The following is a 22362-nucleotide window of genomic DNA, read 5'->3' as shown; positions in this document are numbered from 1 at the left end:
AAACTGATCATTACCATAAGGGATGTGGGTGGGGGATGGTTTAAATGGGTGATGGTGATTAAGGGGTGCACTGGTTGTGATAAGCAGTGGGTAATGTATGGAAGTGCTGAATCACGAATGTACACTTGAAACTAATATTAAACTGTATGTTAGCTGACTGGAATTTAAATAAAGCTTTAAAAAAATAGGGAAAATTGGATGTGGCATATATAGGAACTCTTTATGCTATCTTGGCAACTTTGCTGAATGCCTAGTGAGGAAATGAGAAAGGGTATTTGCATTCAACTTCCATATGAAGAATCAGAAAAAATACTGAACAGTGTAAAACATGTATTCACAGCATGGAATTGGATAACTCCGAGCAAGTCATTTGAATTTCTTTGTCTCCTCATTCATTTAATAACCATTTGTATTTTTTTTTTTCCATTTGTATTTTTTTTAAAGATTTTATTTTATTTTTAGCGAGAGAGAGCTCACATGAGCATGAACAGGTGGAGGAACAGAGTGGAAGGGAGAGGGATGGGGAAAGAATCTAAGGCAGACTCCTTGCTTAGCACAGAGCTCAATGCAGGGCCTGATCTTATGACCCTGAGATCATGCATGACCTCAGCGGAAGCCAAGAGTCAGACACTTGAACAATTGAGCCATCCAGATGCCCCATAAAGCAAGACTTTTTAAAAGTGCATAACTCATGGGATAGAACAAATTAATCTACATAGGTTGCCTAGCTCTTGATAGGTGGTCAATGTGTGCTCCCATTCCTCTGTCACATTAGACTTGCGGGCAAGTCACTGAACCTGTCACTGTGGACAATAAGGTATTTGATATCGGATGGAACCAAAAGAAGTCATTTAAAACAAAAACTGTAGGTACTCTGCCTTCTAATAAGTAGGGGAGCATAGCTTTTATCAGCAGGGGAAATGAGTCTCTATACTCTCCTCTTCCAGTTACAGACGCTCGTGGGAGAAAGAGAGAGAAAAGATGGAAACTTCAAAGCTTCTTCCATTTCTTCTGTGCAGATAAAGGATAAGTCCGAGGGTGGATGAATCTTTGCTTTGCAGGCACATTAATAGGCAGTATTTTTAAAAATAAGCCTGGAATCCAATAGAGGGTGGGAGAGTTCAGAACAGCTGAACTGTTCTGCATAATTAAGTTAGGGAATTAAGATGAAAGGAGCATAAAAGTGTGTGTGTGTGTGGGGGGGTGGACATGGAGGTACAGTGCAGGAGGCTGTAATTTTTAGAGAGATGTGACCAGCAAGAAATTCTCTATAGAGGCACAGCTTTAGAACTCTTAGAACAAACTCTCTAAATTTTCATTTTTAACTTGTTTTCCTGTTATATAAATGCCTTTCCTCATCTCAGTTTTCAAGGAGTCTGCTAAACACACAAATGTCTGGCATGAAAGATTCTGGTAGAAATTTAAATCCTTATCTATACTGGTACCAATCCAAAGAAAAAGAACAACTTAGGGGGCTGAGATGAAATGAGATTTTGGTTTCAGCAGAAAGAGGAATTTGGACACAGATAGGAACATTGAGTATACATATCCCGGGGAATTTGAAGAAAGTTGAAACTGGATGTTACGTTGGGACTGATATTAATAAAAGGGGATGTGTGTGTGTGTAGGAAACAAAGCTATACTGACCTGAATGAACAAACCCATCCACTTCTTGCCTCCCTTTTCAGAATGGAGGCCTGGGGGAAGGAGGAGGGCTGGGTTCCCAGGTTCTTGGTGCTCTCAGAGATGTACCCTCTCTGGGGCTGAAGGGTCCCAATGCACAGACTATGCCACAGCTCCACCATCCCTCATCCTCATGTCCCTCTATGCTCCCACATACTGGAATTGCCATACCGTGTCATTGATGTATCCTGGCACTCAGTGTCTTTTGTTCTTGCTCTGAACCATACACATGCTATTTCCTTACCAGTCACCTTCACATTCCCCACCCCCACCCCCACCTCATTCTTTAAGCCTGGCTCTAGTATCTCCCCTACTGTGAAGCTTTCCTAAGCACATATCCTCCCTTCCCGAATACTGGCAGTAGAGCTCATTCTGTCCATAGTGGGTACATCGGAGATATATATATATATATATATATATATATATCCCTCCTGCAGCTCATAACCGAGGGGACCACAGTTATTTGCAGTTATTTTTTTACATAACATTCCCCACCCCCAAGACTGAGACAGACAGGGTGAAGAACAGAGGAGTTTTATTTTCATGTTCCTGAGCACACATAACCGTAGTGCCTTGTTCTTAGAAGGTGCTCAGCAAATATTGGACAAGTGATTAGCTCAAAATCTGTCTTACATTGTTGGTATAATTACATGGTCCTTACACTACAGCTATGGATGCATTGACTGGTTAGCTTCCTTTAGCACAGAGATTTTCAAGCTTGTTGGCACACTGGCATCCCTCAGAACTTTAATAATTCCCAACACCTAGGTTTCAGCCCAGATGTCCTCATTAATTGGTCTGGCTGCAGCCTGGGTGTGGGGATTTTGAGGCCTCCTCAGCCTTGCTCTAAGCCCAGGGTCAGGCTTGCTTGGGGTCGTTTCCCCCTCTTGCAGTCATTGCTGATTCTCAAGCGTATCCAAGCACAAGGGCAGGGACAGACAGCAGGGCTCTTCTTATAGGTCCATCACAAAGCTGCTCCATTTCAGGTCATTCCCCGGGAAGCCCTTACTGGGGATGCAGTGAGGATCAACTGGACAAGGAATGAGAAGGTACTTAAAAGTGCCTTTCAAAGTGCTACGGACAAGATAGTGACCAATCTCAGACCCCTCTTATGCTTCCAGGTGCTACTCTGCTGGTTCATGTGTTCTTTGGTTATGAAAGCCTCTTCTTACTCTCTTTGGGAAAGTGGCTCTAGTAGCTGCTTTGCTCAGGTTTCAAGAACCAGAGTACCTGGAAGTGTGTGCATGTCCCTGGAGCCACCTTAACCCATGACTACAGATGAGAAAGTATAAAGCCTAGACACCTTATCCAGAGTTGGGGCATCCTCTGAACTGTAATTCATGTTCCAGGGACATGAGGCTGAGGCTTTGACTAAAACCCCATGCTGGCATGGCCTCTTTCCTGTTCTGCCTCTTTGGTCCCTTACTGGTTCCTCCCGGGGGCACTTCATTTATCATTTACTTGCACACAAATCTTGTCTCAGAGTCTGCTTCCAGGGAACCTGACTTAAGCCACAAATGCAACATGATACAGTGGGGTAATTCCTCCTGGCAACCTGATGATTTATGATGTTTGTAAAATATATACTTACTGAACATCTTTTTAGATGCTGTTCAGTGCTTTTTATTTTGAAACATGCATTACCTCATTTAATCCCATCCAACCCTTTGTGAATAAAGTAGCAGAGGTTTAGGAAGATTAAGTAATTATCCCAAAATCACACACTAGCTAAGTAGTAATTAAAGAACAGACTGGATTGAACCTAAAACTCCTACTTTAGTGTGCTCTATCCTAAGCTGAAGATTTTGGGAATGTATTTTCCACTACCTTCTTGTTAATTTTTCCTGCCTTTCCTATTGATCTCCATTTCAATCATGTTAGACCAAGGGCAGGTTTAAGGAGAGAATCATATTCTTCTGACAGGCAGATGGGAAACAAAAACTCTTCTTGTAACTTGGCAAGAACAAGGATAGTGATTGATCTTAGGTTGCTGCTCCAAATGGCAACCACTTTAAAACAGATCCTGCCTCTATCCCGGGTGAAGAAAGCATCACTCACCACAATTCCCATCCTTCTCAGCCTGCTGCATGCACTTTACAGTTCAGGTGTGAGAAGTACAGTGAGCTGTCAAAACAAGGTCTCATTGCATGGTGAGGTAGGGGGAAGATTCAAGCAGTATTTCTGTGGGAAGCTATAAGACAGGTGATTTGCAGATTATTTGGAATGACTTGATTATTTTATTATTTAACTCCATACTGAGTAGTCAGCCCCTGCTGGATACAGATGCAGAACACAAAGATGGGCAAGGCTTGGTTCCTGCCCTGGAGGAATTGCAGTCTAGGGATGAGACAGACACGTTTGGCCAACCAGACCCACAGAAGGAATTTGGGACATGAGATCGAGGACAAGCAGATGCACCTTAGAGATTCATAGAAGTCTTCAGATACAGGGCAGCACTTAAGCCTAAGTGCAGTATGGCAGCAGTTTCTTCAGGCAGCACCGTAGTGTGAGGAGCAGAGGCTTGAAGGTACTTCAAGTGAAGTAAAGAGAATCCAGAAGGGCACAGTGGTCTTAGTATGTAAAGCACCTTCTAGGAATGGTCCAGAGTAGTTGGTAATGCTGAGAGATGCAGTCATATTTTACTCAAATTTCCTTGCATGCCTACTATGTACCATGGTAGGGTGCTAATCATATGCAGTTTGTTGGCCGTTAGTTGTTTATAGGTGGAGGAGGCAGACAAGCAAAGAGATAATTACAGCAGAATGAAATGTGTTACGAGAGAGCTCAAGGACATGATCTGAGAGGCAGAAAGACTTCCTGGAAGAGGAGACACTTGAGATAAGTCTTGCAGTTGAAGGAGTGATGAACTTGGAAGGGTGAGCTGTGGACCAATTACTGAGTCCCTTATGTGAAAGCTGGGAGTTTGGACTTAATCTGGTAGTAAAATCAGAATTGATGCATATCTGAGTGTGGTGAGGGGGGCCACTCTTAGACCTAGGGTTCTGATCATATAAATAACTAGCTCTGCATGTGCTGGTCCTCAGCTCCCGTGTCCCTTCTATGGGCTGACTGATGAGGGTGTGCCCTAGGTTTTGAGATTGCAGTCCTATTATTCCAGTTTATTTGTGGATTTGCTTTGCCTCTATAAATAGGTGGCCGTATGGTCCTAGGAGAACAGATAGCTAATAGAACAGGGTTGAGAGTGGAGCAGGGAAAGGCTTTCAACTCACCTGCTGTGCTGCATCCTCTCATTTGCTGTTCTGTGGCAGAAAAGGAAAGGGATGGAGACTGATTGCTGATTTGGTAACTATGGTAATGTGAAGGCTCCTGTCATTTTTAAGAGGCCTGAATGGATTAGAAGCACCTTCTAAAATGCTTGCTTGTGAAGAGGTAGCTAAACATGTCTTGACTGCCTGCCTATGACAGGCCTATTTCCAAGTATGCAGAGACAGGGTTTTAGAAGGCTGAGTTTCAAAGGCATACCCAGCCTTTACAAATAGAGAAAGGAGGCTTGAGGATCATTCAAGCCTGGCTTGCATATTTCCAACTAATGCCAGGCAGCTGCCCCTAAGCCGTTCCCAAGTAGCCCACAAAACAAGAGCTTTGCTTTGAAACTAAGACTCTGCCCCAAATATCCATCTATTTAAAACAGCAACACAACAAAAAAATGCTGTCCCTTTGTTTCACATCTTTCTTCCAGTTCCACCTTTGGGGTCTTATTTGAACTTCCAAATAATCTGTCTCTACCACTCTTCTTTAATATCATGAGTTATATTTGGCTTCCGTCAGAACTTCCTAGATAAAGAAATTAGACTTACTTCGATTTCAGTCTAATCTCTGCTGCTTGTTTCCTGCTGTGTGACCTTAGAAAAGTCACTGAGTATCTCTGAGCTCAGTTGTCTGATCTATAAGACGGAGATGACAATACCTGAGAATTTTGCGAAGTCTCTAGTCTTACCTATGCCAGAGAATGAATACTCAAGTAAATAGTGTTTTCCTTAACTTTCTGCCTTCATCCTATCCTCCCAAAGCTCTGAGCTCTCTGAAGACAGACTTCTACTCTGTCACATGTCTGCTTTCAATTCAAAGTCTAGACAGCCAGTGCATAAGGAAAATGAGAGAACTGAGCCTGGATTCAAAAATTCTGTTCAACCAGTGTTGTGGTCTGAGGCCAGCCAATCCCAGGTTAGCCCGAAAATAACACTCTTGCTGGGCCTCTGACTTCACCCAGACCCTATATGGTGAACTTGAGTAACAGATGAATTCATCCCATGCATGCTGGCCTCCAATCCCAGAAGAGCAGGCCCAAGCATTGGACTTACAGATGGCAAAATTGCAAAAAGGCTAGAACATTGGACTTGGAGACCAAGAAAGTCCTCTCAGAATGCCCCCACATGGTGCCCTGACCCAATGTCTTGAGATTTTTAGGCAGTCTCAGAATCTTGTCATATTCACAAACCCTCATTCACACTTCTCCATCTGACTGGAACATTCTCTGTGCTAAGTCAGTCCTCTCATCCATCCAGATCCTTATGGTAGTTGCATTTTTACCATGAAAAGCTTTCTTGTTCTCTCTGGTTTAAGTTGATCCCTCCATTTCAGACTAAGAAAAGCACTTATGATTTGTATGCTTACCATTTGAGAATTAACTTCACTTAAATAACTTTTTGCATTCTATTTTTAAATTATAAAGCAACGATGCCATAATGCCAAAAATAAAAAATTTAAGAATTGAAAAATCAATCATGAATCTAACTGTACTGGATAAATCCAACTGTGTGTATCTAACACAATTGTATTTGTTATTGTGATATAGTAACTTCCTGTGTTTTAATTTTATAAGATTTTTTAACTTATGTATAAAAATAATTATATAAGATTTTACATATTGCAGTCTGATTTTTGTATTAAAATGCTAGCATTTGCCTATATTGCAACATGGTATTTATAACCATCACTTTTTGTGGATGATTACATTATAAATAGGTTTATACTTTTACTAAACCCTCTTCCATAGTTGAACATTTAAGTTACTTCTGGTTTTTTATTATTACAAATAATACTGCCCTCTGCATCTTTTGCTCATACACTTGTATAGTCAGCAGACGCTAATGTTTCAATGGGTTAAACGATGTCTTTTTTCTCACATCCCAGCCTAGTGTCATCATTCCTGCTCTCCCTGTTCTGCTTCCTACAATTTATTTAGGGTCCCAGGCTTTTTCCACCTGGTGGGTCTGCCATCTTTGAGACTCTCAAAGACCTCCAGAGGATCCTCCACATTCATCAAGCAGATAAAGAGATGATGCATGGAAGATTTCAAGGCAGGTTTTTGGTGTTTTCCTGGAAGTAGATATATAAGATTGATGCATACATATCACTGGCAAAAACTCAGTTACAGGGCTTCACATAACTGCAAGGGATGCTGGAGAGGCAGTCCTGATATATACCGAGGGAGAAGAAGTGGATTTGATGAACAACCAGCCAATCTACCACAATTACTTTCTTTATTTTATATTATTTATTTAGACTAGATGAGTGATTTTAGTTTAAAATTCAGGAATGCTCTTGTAGCTATTCATATATATTAAATCATCCTTCACTCATTTATTTATTTTAAAAATATTTGAGTGCTCGCTTTGATGCAGGTAATGTATCAGATAGGCAGGAGGATATAATACTGAAAAAGACATGTCATTTGAATTCTGGCAACTAGTCCAACTGTCTATTATATATTCCCTTCTTTTCCTCTTGACTCTTTTAATGTTTTTAAGTCTCCATCAAAGTTTCTTTTAAAGATTTTATTTATTCATGAGAGACAGAAAGAGAGAGAGAGACAGGTAGAGACATAGGCAGAGGGAGAAGCAGGCTCCCTGCAAGGACCCCAACTGGGGATTCGATCCAGGACCCCAGGATCACACCCTGAGCCAAAGATAGACGCTCAACCACTGAGCGCACCCAGGCATCCCTCCATTAAAGTTTTATATACCCTGAGAGCCATATATTTCTTATTATAGCCTTGCTATTATCTAGCTCAATTCTGGGCATGCAGAATCCAAAACATCTATAGACTAAATGAATAACGTGATTAGTCATTCAATATACTTAATGAATAAAGCTCTGAGGGGCAAAGTAACTGTCTTAAAGATCTACAGAAAAATCCTAAAACATAGTAACCAAAGTCTTCAATTGATTTGGACAAGACATCAAATAATGGTTCTCCAAGGAAAGGAAAGATGCTTTCTGAGCATCAGGAGGACCCTTCTACCTACACTCAGCCTGAAATAGCAGCACAGGATTGTATTAGCTCACAGCAGGAGAGACTTACAACAAATGCAGAGCTTCCTGTCTTGATGGTTCACATTAAAGCCAAGGGAGATTGTAAACCTCCCATCCAAGGCAATGCTAAGAATGGAAGGAGTTTACTATCAGTCTATGGTAACTTGGAAAAGCTCAGCTCACAGGAAGGGGTAAATCTTTTGTTTTACCTCCATTTCTAATGTGTAACTTTCGTTTTTAGGCACAATACTACTTGCTTTATGCTACTTAGCCTTCCTTTTTTCCCTCAATAAAGCATTAAAAGAAAGTCTGTTCCCTTCTGGGAATTATGGTGTTCCCCCCACTTCTCATATTTCTCAACACCTGTTGGGCAGCTGCTACATTCTACCCAAGTAGTGACTGCATTTGCAAGGACTGAATTCTAACAATACAGAAAGTTAGTGATACTTAAGGGATTTGCAATATGAACTTAACTATAGTAGATTGCTGGAACCACACTCATATTTCCCATGTACGTCTGTGGTCTCTATTAAGAAGCAATAAAAATAACAGAGCTACTAAGTTCACTGGCTGTGTAGCTAAATCTTTTCCTACATCTATATATAACTATATAAATGCAATACTTATATAGCTCTATATGAATTAATATGCATGTATATCTAGCTAGTATCTTTATATCTGGTAGTTATAATAATAGTTTCTTAATTGCATTACTGTAGCAGCTAACACTGAGCATTTATGAGATGCCAGGCATTGTTCTAAGCATTTTATATACATTGATACATTCAAACCTCAGACAATATTAAGAGGTAGCTACTATTATAATTCTTATTTTATAGATAAGGAAAATAAACTTTGGAGAGGTTAAGCAGCTTGCCACAGATCACGCAACTAGTAAGTGGTAGACCCAGGATTTCAGCTGGACAGTCCAGGTCCATAGTCCATGATTTTAATTAGTGTGTGATATTTGCATTTAATATTTTATATTCAATTTTTAACACTACATTTCATAGTACAAAATGAGGATTACTATTATATTTTTAGTTTGTAATAAGCTATTGGGGTGCCTGGGTAGCTCAGTCGGTTAAACCTCTAACTCTGTTTCAGCTCAGATGATGATCTCAGGTCAGGCCATGATCTCAGGGTCATGAGGTCAAGCCCTGTGTTGGGCTCTATGCGCAGTGCAGAGTCTGCTTGTCCCTCTCCCTCCCCTCCAGCATGTGTGTGTACACAGACATGCTTTCTCTCTTTCTCTCTCTCTCAAATAAAATCTTTTAAAAAATTTGTAATCAGCTATTGAGATAAGTGGAACACATATTATACAGTTCTTGTTTATACCATTATTTCTTCTATAATAAAAGTGAAGCTCAGAGAAATGGAGTGCCTTTCTAAAGCTCATGTTTTTTATAAGTGAGAGAGCAAGAACATTTTGCATCCTGGTTTTATGTACCCAACCCTAAGAAGACAGGTAAGGGACATTTTATGGTCTAAAAGAATTAAGTTCCATATTTCTTGTGAAAACAACATTTATTACTTAGTGACAAAAAATGTTACAGGTTTTTGTAATAGTCCAAAAATCCAAGTTATTAAAATTTCAGAGCCACTCAACATTCCATGAATACTTTATAAATCTGTGGAGGTTTGAAGAGAAATGAGATGAAAGATCTCTTGAGCCTGGATTCTGCCCTTAATTCTGCTAGAGATTGGTCTCTAGGCACCAGGAACTAGTTCTTCAGCCTCTCTGGGCATCAAGTTACTTATTTAAAAAATGAGCCTAGAGATAATACTAGTAAATATTTAAGCAGATGGACAAACACTATATAATATGCCAAGAGTTGGTAAGTGCTATGGAGGAAACTAAAGCAGGGTAAGGATGGAGGAAGAAAATGGGGATGGGGATTTTACTTCTTGTTTTACAGAAAACTTGATTTAATTGATATGAGGTTATTTATAGTCATTCATCTAATATGATGTGACTAGTCATGTTTTGCTGCAGCAGTATTTGTGCATTTGAATATTGAGTGCTGCCCCAAACCTCACTGTGGATATTCTAGAATGTACAGTATATGCACATAAATTTATAAAATCAGAAAAAAGTACATTCCAAAGCACATCTGTTACTGAAAGGTTTCAGGTAACAGGTCATGTAGGTCTATCAGCCAGACTTCAGGAAGGGGGTCAGGACTGGAAACTCAAATGGGAAAGTCAGCATCTTATAGACAGCATTTTGATGAAGCCAAGTGGCTGGGTGATAGCAAGTGGTGAGGAGAAAAAGAGCAAGCACTGAACTGTGTCTCACTCCACTATTCATAGGGATGAGGTGTGAGATTGACAAAGAGAGATTGTCCGGAAAGCAAATAAAGGAAGTGTTTCAGGAACACTGCAGGCAGGAGAGATCAGCTGTGTGGAACAAAGCTAACAAGTCAGTAAAGATGAGGACTGAGCATGTGAAAGAAAGCAGCCCCAGCAACATCAAGCATCCTTTCTCCTCTTTGTCATCATTGCCAGGATTCATTACGCCAACAACCAGGCTTAATACAAGTCTGTGTATCTACTTTATCTATCATGATTGCATAATGGCCACTTCTTGAAGGCACTACTTAAATTCCTTACTTTTCCTGGAGGTGAGGTATATTTCATGGAAGCAATAAAAAAAAAAAAAAATACCTACAAACTTCAAAGCAAGACAGACTTGGACTCAAAACCCATACTAATTAGGTTGCCCACACCTTTATAGCTCAACGTCAGACAAGTTGTTTAATAGTGCTATATCTCACTTTTCTCACCTGGCAAATGAGACTCTTTAACAATCTTAAATGTATGTTGAAAATTAAAAGCAATAACCTTCATAAAGAGCTTTAGACATAACAGATGCTCAAAGTTCTTCCTCTTTTCTAGGGACAGTGGATAACCTGCAAACATGCAGTATGCTGATAGGGCAAAGCATTCCCTGAACTGGACCACAGGAGATGTGGACTGTGGCTCCAGCCCCCACAGCTGTATTTTGTAGAACCTCAGGTAACTCAGATCGTATTCCTAAGCTTTGGAATCAGAAATCAGCATTCAACAGGCACAAACTACTATATTGGGTTGAATTGGAACAATATTTTTAGTTGGCTGGTTGGTTGATTTGTATCACTCTCTAGTTGGCTACAGTTTATCCTTTCTTCATGACATCATCCCTTTACATTACCTGCCTGCCCCTGAATCCATTTGAGTTTGTAGTCGCTAGAGTAAATAATCTTTCTTGCCCCTTCATTTAGAATATTTTACAGGGATACCTGGGTGGCTTAGTCAGTTAAGCATCGGATTCTTGATTTGGGCTCAGGTCATAACCTCAGTGTTGTGGAGTTTAGCCCACGCTGGGCTCTGTGTTTGGAGCCTGCTTGGGATTTTCTCTCTTCCCCTCCCTCTGCCCCTCCCTGTAGCATTCTCTCTCTCAAAAAAAAAAATTTTTTTTTTTAAAGAAAAAAGCATTTTACAAGTTGTGTAACTAGTACTCCAAAATGTCCTTGTTCAGAGCATTTTTACACACTAAACATTATACATACAACGCTTTGGATCTACATGCTTTTCAACACTCTTCAAAAAGTTTTAGGCCTGAAAACAAAATGAATGCCTCTCAAATGAGAAAGATGAACAGCAAAATTAAGGGACAAATCTTCAGACTCAAAGTATATGACAGCATATCAGCCATTCAAGTGCCACTCAACTAAGGAGGTTTGATATTGAAAAATAAAGTTTAAATTATAAGAATAGGTTAATAATTTATTCTTTAGGCAACTTGGAATTATAGAGGTTATCAAAAATCTTTTCAAATTTTTAAGGCAAAATTGCATCTAATAATAATGTGAAAGCATCAGATGGAGTTCTTTAGGAATTGTAGTTCCTTTTTTGTTCTCTTGCCATTCTTCTTGGAAAAATGTATACCATAGCTTCTGACATTTTTCATCCATTTCCTCCAGTGATTTTTCCAAGTTAACAAAGGAGTGAGGAAGAGAATGGTTATAGATGCTTTCTCATTCATACATTTCCTACTATATATCTTTATTCCTTAGAACTCAGCACATTGTAGGTGCTTAATAATATTTATTGGCTTAATCATCTGCTCAGAGGAAGGTAAAGAAAGCACACCTCAGGTCCCATGAATCATATAATAAAATATTTTTGATTGGTTCTTCATAGGACATCTGAATTCTGACATTATTCAGGGAAGCAATGTTCCCAGCATCCCTTACTCCTAGTAGGGGACATGTGACACAGTTGCTACCAAAGAGGCATAGCATTCTAAGTCTGCTCAGGTTTCTGGAAGCACTGACTTAATAGAGTAGATGCGTGGCATTCTTCTTTTTGTTTTGAGTCCAGGTGTGCTATCTAGAGGAACAAATGACACTTTAATGTGCAAGTTGACAAGCCAACATGCTGGGGGTAGTGGTGTAGAGAGGCTTAAAGACAGTGGCCTTGATGTCATTGATGAACTGCTGCACCAGGGCTGGACCACATCCTTCCATAATGCTAACCATGAAGGCAAATAAACCCTATTTGTGTGAGATGTGGAAAGTCAGGGCTTTTTTGTTTTTTGTTATTTGTTCGTTTTTCTACTTGCACCCCAAAATCATCTGATTGCTATACCATGGGAAGGGGTGGTTAAAATGGAGGGGAGATGAAAGCTTTTGACATCAGAGGCATTAAGAAACTTTGAAGCTAGGAAGCTGGAGGGATATTCTGGAAGGAAAGTGACTGTCAGGTAGGTATATAGGTAAGCAAGTGAAGCTTTTAGGGAAATAGACATGCTTGGGAATTAGATACACCTTGAAGTCAAAGATAACGGTGGGTGATGGAACTACACAGTTTCCTAGTTCAGGACAGCACAGGAAAAGAACTTAGAAGTATAAAGGAATTGATGCTCACCTAGCATGCCCCTTACATTATTCATCTGTGCATCTCCATTTCCTTGTCAGAAATTTTGGTAGGAGTATGGATGGTAGATGATTCAAGGTAAACTTCTTGGAATTGCATGGAATGGAACTTTTCTCTAGTCAAGTCATAAAATATCCCTTACTAGATTATGGGATACCGCAGGGTAGAGAGGAGAGGAGAGGGAGTTGGTTAGTGCATGTTGGGCTTGAGGACTGTGGGACACAGATTTGGAGATTATTCCTAGGCAAATATACATAAAACTGGGACATGCGGCTTTGATGTTGCTTTAGAAAAATAGTTAATTTAGGATAGTTGGGAAGGAAATTATTTCTGTCCTGTGTCTATTTACAAATAAACATGTATCCAGAGATTTCCAAAAGCTTGATATCCCTAAGATATATCATTTAGAATTTTTTCCCAGTTTCATCAGTTTTCCAGACCTTAGAGAAGCCTCCTTCCACACCTGAGTGCTGAAATTCAGTTAATTGTGACAGGAACTAAGAGGCTTACCTTTCATCTTCATGCCTCTCATTGAATTCTATTTCTCCAATGGAGATTTAATCACCAGCAGTGGGGGATAGGATGATTCTCTTGCCATCTGTGGGCCTCAGTGGAAGTTGTCTGGTCCAGCTCATCACCTTTTCTTTCTTCAAGTTTGGGAAGTTCTTCTCTTCTGTCAAATATTCTCCGAGCTCCCAACCCCCTAAAGACTACCAAATATCTTCAGGGTTTCAGCTAAATGAAACTTTTCCCGTGAACCCCAGAAATCTAGGAATTAGGTTGACTATAGTTAACCAATATTGCCAAATATATGAAATCACTGGCATATTAAATTATCATGTATATATTCATCTGCAGTCTGTGTATGAACACACATATGGAACCCAGCTGCATGCCAAATGATCATATATATTTATATGATAAGTCATCATTTATCTATTTATATATACATCTTACGCCCAACAATAAATGGTTTTTAATATAAATCATTCACAATGGCAAAATATGTGAGATTCTATGTTTTTGCCCCAAGACTTTGATATGACTGATAGAAAACTACCAATAGATGTGAATAAAGGATATAGTAATAATATTGGGATAGGACATCAAAGGTAAGAAACATTTACTTGGAGCTTTTTATATAAAACAGGAGACGACACAGCTTGTCCCCAGTTGAAGCTATAGGCTCCATAGGTTTCTTAATATTCCCCGTGAGATGTCCATTGGCTGATGACACCACTTGTAATGGGTTAAGAATTGTCAGGTTTGAACCAGCTTGCTTTTGCTGAGACAACTTTGCTATTCCTTCCCCAACCCTGGTCTACTCAGGTCATAATTCTTCCTACTCATGAGATAGAAGTAGTGAATGTAGATGCGAGCCCAGACATCCCTCGATGTCTCCTGTGTCGCGGCGTGAAAAACATGTCAGAATCTCAGGTCCTGAAGTTTATACCTATACTCTACTTCCAGTCTAAGAGTTAGTTTTCTTCTGGATTCAGCCCATGTGGTTCATTTTTTTAATTCATGATAGATACATATATAGAGAGAGGCAGAGACACAGGAGGAAAGAGAAGCAGGCTCCATGCCGGGAGCCCGACGTGGGACTTGATCCCGGGACCCCAGGATCTCGCCCTGAGCCAAAGGCAGGCGCCAAACCACTGAGCTACCCAGGGATCCCCAGCCCATGTGTTTCAACCAGTAAAAGAATCTTTCTAAAAATTGTTTTGTAGTATAGGGAGATAACCAGATAAATACCCATCATTATTACCAGATAAGTACTTAATTAGTCAAGATTAGGAAATGGTACTATATCAATGAAACAAATTGAGCTATTCCACTTTTTTTTAAAAAACCAATTGAATTATTTACCTCTCTTTTTTTTTTGGAAGGGAATCACAGTTCCCAGATGAATAGTGATGTAGAGAACCACTCTATGGGCTTACTGACCATTGGAGTATCTTTTTTTTTTTTTTAATGAAAGTTTATTTAGTTATCTTGTCATTATTTTTTCCACAACTCTACATCCTAAAAATATAATTTATCATTCTTTTCCCTACTGCTTTGGAATCATTGCCGTGCTGTGAATACACCACATTCTATTTGTCAGTGGAAGTCCCTAATATATTTTTGAATGTATATGCTTGAATATATATTCTTCACAACACAATTACAATGAAATGCAAACTAAAGTACCAAACAGCCAGTTTCTCTGATCCTATCATTGGCCAACCTGTGCTTTCTTCACTATTTATTCATTTATTTATTTATTTAATTGGAGTTCAATTTGCCAACATATAGCATAACACCCAGTGCTCATCCCATCAAGTGCCCCCTTCAGTGCCTGTCACCCAGTCACCCCCAACCCCACCCACCTCCCTTTCCACCCCTTGTTCGTTTCCCAGTCTTCACTAATCTTCTGATACAGGGGCCCTCTTTCTGCCTCTTGAGCATGTGTACAGTAGCCCCCTCTTTACCCATAGTTTTGCTTTCTGCAATTTCAGTTAACCGTCCAGAAGCAGATGATCTGAATAGCCAGAAGGTCAGTAGTAGCCTAACACTGCGTCACAATACCTACACGATTTATCTCATTTTATCTAATCACATAGGCAATTTATCATCTCCTATCATCACAAGAAAAAGGGTTAGGACAGCACAATAAGATATTTTTGAAGAGAGAGACCACTTTCACATGACTTTTATTACAGTATATTAGAATTGTTCCATTTTATTATTAGTTATTATTGTGAATCTCTTACTGTGCCTCATTTATAAATTAAACCTTATCTTAGGTATGTATGTATGTATAGGAAAAAACATATTATATATATATATAGGGATGAGTACTATCCATGGTTTCAGGCATCCACTGGGGGTCTTGGAACTTATCTCCTGTGGATAAGGGAAGACTACTGTGATATACTTCTGCTTCAAGGCCTGAGTGCTGGCTGTCACCTCTCTCTGGCCCCCTTTTTTTTTTCATGTCATTACAAGTCTGACTCTTCTCAGTGTTCAGTTTTCTTCAAGCATTAGTTTCTCTGACAGGCATTTCCTGAGCTTCCTAGCTAAAGTACCTACACATAAACTCATCTTTCAATTGCTTTGCTTTTCTATTTTTGTTTAGAAGTTATTTCTTTCCTAGATACTAGTTATCTCTTTAAAGGATTGTGTGTCTTCCCAGTTAAAGAAAAGCTCCAGGAGAGTTGAGACATTTTGTGTTATTTTTCACTGTTTTCAGTGTCTAGCACACATTAAATACTCGATAGGTTTTTGTTAAATGTCGAATAAAAGATCAAAACATAAAAGAGAATTGGGAAAGGCAAAATATAGGAAAATATTGTTAAAATCCTGTCATAGAGGGGCATCTGGCTGGCTCAGACAGTAGAGCATACAACTATTGATCTCAGGGTTGTGGGTTTGAATGTAGAGATTACTTAAAAATAAAAAATAAAACCTTCCTTAAAAAAAATCTTATAGAGAAAGCTTTTCTAAGGATACCACCAAGTGGAGAAATATAATCAAGAGATTAGTTTATACATAAAATTGAAAAAATTCTGTCTAATAAAAATCTCCATAAGAACAGTTGAAAGAAAATATTGTAGCATATATATAATTAAAGTTGGTAAATACTCAGTTCAGAAATGATGCAATACCAAAGACAGACAGTACAATAGGGAAGAGGGCAAAAATTATGAATAGGCAATTCACACATGCAAATACTACAAGGTATGAAAACATTTCCAAGTTTATTAACAATTTAAAAATACATATTTACACAATGAAATGCAATTTGCTGTCCATAAAATTGGTTTAAAACAGCTTCAAAAATTAGAAACATGCTAAGCTGTTATCTATGTGGGGAAAATGGGTTTTCTCCTTTGTAACTGGTGGAAATTTGAATTGTAATGACAGTTTTGGAAGCTAGTGTCTATCCAAATTTAAATGCACAGACCCAGCAATTCCATTTCTAAGAATGAATCCTAACACTATGCAAAAATCCATATGCAATGATGTCTATACAAATTATTGCAGCATTGTTTTTTTATAAGATGTGTTTATTTATTTTTAGAGAGAGAAAGAGAGTGTGTGTGAAAGCAGAGAAAAGAGCAGGAGAGAATCTCTCTCAGACTCCCTGCTGAGCACAAAGCCCAATGAGGGCTCAATCTTATGACCCTGAGATCATGACCTGAGTTAAAATAAGAGTTGGACGCTTAACTGACTGAGCCACTCAGGCGCCCTTGCAGCTTTGTTTATAATAATAGTATGGAAACAATTTAAATCTTCAAAAACAGGAAGCTGGGAAATGCATGGTACCCCCATGATGAAATTCTTTATGACCATTAAATTGATAGAAATAAATCTGAGTATACTATTTACGTTTGAAGGTACAGTGTATATGAGTGTGGGACACCTGGGTGGCTCAGTCAGTTCAGCATCCAACTCTTGATTTCAGCTCAGGTCATAATCTCAGGTTGTGCTTAAGATTCTCTCTCTCCCTCTCCTTCTGCACCCTCACCCCCCACAGGAGTGCATGCAAAAACAAAAACAAAAAATCCACAATGTATCTGAGTGTACAATGATGCCTATGATACAGTAAGAGAAAAAACAAGCTGAAGATCAATATGTGTACCATAAGTCCCTTCTTAGGAAGAACATTCTAATCTGTAAATAGAAGACTCCTGACTACATCTAAAATAGCAAAGGCATCTTATGATCTTATATGAAAAGAAGTCTGGTGAATTGTTACAGGGTTATTTTAATAACCAATGATGTCAGAATATTGGCTTAATGACTCCATGATTCTCTTGGTCTTTCTTTCATGGTCACAGAATGATTGTAGCTGCTCCAAATAATGAGTCTCCACATCAGTTTTCCAAACTGAAGAGAGCAGAATAGTCTTTCCTCTCATGAATCTATACTTTTGCTTAGCACAATTGTCTGTCATAGAAACCTCCAAGATTTGCTCTTACTTCACATAGTCTTAAACTGTGGCACATGGCTACACCTCACTGCACAGAAGCCTACAAAAGTATCATACAAAGGAGAATGGATTTTATGGCTCACTTAGTGGTATTATGATTGATCTCCAGGGTTGGAAGAAGAGCCTGCTGCCATGTAGTCAAGGATCTCATCCCTCAAAACCATGGGCTACTAAAAAAAAAGATTGATAACTTGGACCTCATTAAAATGAAAAGATTCTGGTTCTCAAAAGACATCATTAAGACTATGAAAAAAGACTGGGAGAAAATATTTATTAAACACATATCTGATAAAGGATCCAGAAGATACAGTCTTTCAAACTAAAAAGAAAGAAGACAAATCAATTGAAACAGACAAAAAGACCTTGAGACAGCTCAGAAATTAGACTATTCAAATGGCGAATAAGCTTATGTGAAAAGTTTGCAACATTATTATCCAAAAAGAAAATTCAAATGCAAATTCAACCACAGTAAAATCCATTGTATATCCACCAGAATGGCTACAATTTTTTAAATTGACAATAGCAAGTGCTGGTGATGGTGCACAGCAAATAGAGCTCTGATATGTTGCTGATGGGAATGTAAATTGGCTCTGCCGCTGTGTGGTAGCTACTAGCTAAACTTACAAAACTCTATGGCCCAGTAATTTCACTCTTGGATATAGAACTCAGAAATGAGAGCATATGCCCATCAAAACATGTCAAGGAATGTTCTGAGCAGTTTTATTCATGATATCACAAAACTGGGAGAATTCCAGTTGTTCATCAATAAGGGAATGGATAAATTGTGGTATATGCGCATTCAATGAGAAACCACACAATGATGAAAGAGAATGAACTCCTGAATCATGTAATAAATCATGTATTAATCTCACAGAAATGCTATCAGAAGCCAGACACCAAAGATTGTATGCAATATAATTTAATTTATATGAAATTGAAGAACAGGTGAAATTATGGTTATAGAGATAAGGAAGAAGAGTGGTCTCCTTTAGTGGGAGGGGGCATGATCAGACCTCCTGAGGTGATGGACATAATTGTATCCTGAGGTGAGTGGTGGTAAGACAGCTGCATACAATTGTAAACATTCAGTGAACTTAAGATTTGTAAACTCTATGGTATGAGAGCTATACCTTAATAAAAAAGAATAGAACAAACCAAAAACCTCAAACCAGCAAAAAGTGAATTCTTTTCTCTGTATTAAAAATTGGGGATTTTGTAGCTGGAAAGTAGAAATTTGATGATCACAGCTGTTGGGTTCAAAGGACATTGTTTGCCACAGTTCCATTATGTGCATACATATGTATGCTTTATATAAGCATACAAATTTTTGAAAGAATGTGTGTTCAACTGGTAATAACAATTATATTTGAAGATGGAATTGGATACATTTTAATTTTTAAATTTTTTTGTTTACATATTTCTGATTACTAAAACAAAAGGAAAATCATAACATTAGAGGAGAAATCTTGAGAGTCTCTAGCCAAATGGTGTTAGGTGTTTAGGGAATTGTATTTTATGATGAATCAATGGAGAGAAACGATGAGAGACACCCGCCCCCCCTGAACTTTTGGGGGAAGTGGTAGGAAGAGTTACCAAGGGCTGCAAAGTCTCCTCTAAGCTCATTTCAGAGATGGAAAAATCTACTAGGAAAATTAATATGCCTGTGAATAATTGAGAGCTGCCTACAGTAGAATCTCCTGAAATGACATTTTCTCTCTTATGAATGATGAAAAGAGTAGGCAAGAAACCTCAGAGGTCATCTCATTTTATGCCCTAGCCAATGTGCCAATCTTTTCCGTAATTCGTACTTTTAAAGTGTCTCAACAGTTGTGTAATAAATGGAAAATATGTCTTTACTACCAAGTAGGGGATGTGTGCTGTATGGTCAGCTGGCTGGAAAATAGGCTGTCAAATCACCCTGGTGGTTTACTTTGCCACCTAGAGTACTGTTGTTGACGATGATGATGATGATGATGATGATGATGTGTGTGTGTGTGTGTGTGTGTGTGTCTGTCTGTCTGTCTCTCTGTCTGTGGAAGAGATTCAAAGGGTCTGAAAGAGAAAGAATCTGTTGATGTGAGCAAGGCTACTTTTTAGAACTCATTTCATAACACTTGCTTGGATTAAGTAATGATATGTCTAACATTGACAGAAAAAATAATCTAGATCTTAACTCAGTGCTCTCATTCTAGTTTTCTCTGTGCACCAAGAAAAAGTTCTTAACTTCTCAAAAATTGAGAACAAGATATGTTCTGACATGGCTTTCTATATGCCCATTCTCAGTTCCTGAAAGCAGCAGAAGTTTTGCAAGTGGTATTATGTTTTCTAATATTACCCAATGAGGTTTTTAAAAAGATTTTATTTATTTATTTGACAGAGAGAGCCCAAGAGAGCAGAAGCAGGGGGAAGGGCAGAGGGAGAGAGAGAAGCAGACTCCCCACTAAGCAGGTTGCCCAACACAGGACTCCATCCCAGGACCCAGGGATCACAACCTGAGCCAAAGGCAGATGCTTAACCAACTGAACCACCCACGTGTCCCTCCGTACCTAATGAGCTTTATATCATTATTTACCATTACTCCATTATCTTTCTCACATGAACTATTTCTTCCAGTCATTTAATACATTAAGCTCCATGCACCTTTTTTTCCTTAGTTTTTGAGTTTCCAAGCCTTGATACTGGGGGAAATGAATATAAAAGTAGATTTTAAAGAATATCTGAGGACTAGAGCCAGACTTTTATTCCTCAGACTTGCTAGAGCCCTCAGGACAGGGAGGAGGAAAATAAAGGAGGATGAATCAAGCACAGAGTATTCCTGGAGTAACAGGGGCTCTGTGCCAGGCTTCTTGGTTAAATCCAGTGTGAGTCAAAAAGAAAGACTTCAAGGTAAATGCATTGCATTTGAGAGCAGAGGGTTCTATGTCTCACTTCTGGAGCACATTTCTGGAAAGCAACAACCCCTCAAAGAAGGTGTCTAGGCTGATAGGACTTTAGACAGACTCCTTGAGTTTCTCAATGTGTAGTGTGATTTAGATGCAACATAAAAATCCCCCTGAGAGGGACCCAGAAGCAGTAGAGAGAGAACCAGAACAATGCTTCTGAATGAGGACAACCTGTTCAGATTAATAGCAGGAGGGTCATGGGAATCTCTAAGGAGACTAGCAAGGGCAGCAGGCATCACCTCAGCAATGGCTTGTCCCTGGATAAGCCTCCTGGCTACTTAAACCACCTCTGTGAAAGGCAGATGGGGGACTGAATTCCTGAGCTGAGACTGGTTTTCTGCTGCTTTATTAGGATGTGGGCTCAAAGTAGAAATTGAATTACAAATAATAATAATAATAATAATAATAATAATAATAATAATAAATTTGCATATCATTTCTCATCCTCATCCTTTGACCATGGAGAAAGCATGACTTTTTATCCTTCTATTGTTACATAATGGGTTCAAGTTGAACCACATTTCTCTGAAGCAGAGATTTGTGTTCCAATAATTCTATGTTAAGGAAACTGATTTTTTAGAAAGTCTTTATCAGTTCTTAGAACATCCCCTTCAACACTCCACAGAGGTCCATGCAGGTGACTGGTTGGGAAGGAACAGAAAGAGAACTGCACCTGAGCATCATGCAGAAACCCTCTGGGCTAGTCTCCTATAGTATATTCCTGGAAAAGTAAAACAAATTTGGGGAAAGAAAATGCAAGGATAAATAATTGTTTCCACATACAACTCTTTCATACTGCAGGAAAATTTACTTCCTTAAAGTGTTAGAGAATCAGAAGAGCATGTGTTTGCTGTGATGATAGGTTATCTCGTGGTGACTTTAAAATCAATGAAGAATTTCACTGTGGCCTCACAGAGTCCATTGTAGACATCCAATTAACTGTGAACATGTCACCCCATCTCAGGACAGAAAGCCCAGAGATGTCACACAGGCAACAATGTTCTTCCTTTCAAAGCACTCCTACTGTGTTCTGAAGCTATGGCACGAAGCAGAGAGGTGCCTAAGAGTGAAGAATTGAATGGCATTCCTTGTCTGGAACCTATTCCTCTATCTCTTGCTACCTCTATTCCTCATCCTTTTTCTTTTCTTACTTCAAATACCCAATGGCTCTGATTGGTAATGCTTTCAATGTTTATGATGGAAAATGTATCCTCTTCCACTCATCTTTCTTTCTGACCCTTTTTTGCCCCTTCTCCATAGGCACTGCAACCTTCAGAAACATGGCTTCTGTTGGCTCAGCTGCATTTTCTCTTTTGTACTAAAGAATGCCTTCTTCCAATTTATTACCTGGCCCATTTTGCATTGGGTACCCAATGGACTTCCCCTCCCAACTCATTCTCCTCTAGGTTTTTATTTAATTGTGTTTCCACTGTATAAAATTATGTCCTAAAGATATACCCAGGATATATCTTAATCAATTGCAGAAAGATTTGCAGACATGGAAATGATTGTCATGAAGGAAGAAGTTTATACCTGAAGTTTATACTTGCAGATCCTTAGAAG

Source organism: Canis aureus, chromosome 16, assembly GCF_053574225.1.
Source record: "Canis aureus isolate CA01 chromosome 16, VMU_Caureus_v.1.0, whole genome shotgun sequence".
NCBI classification, from domain to species: Eukaryota; Metazoa; Chordata; class Mammalia; order Carnivora; family Canidae; genus Canis; species Canis aureus.
Note: the sequence above shows the minus strand (reverse complement) of the source record.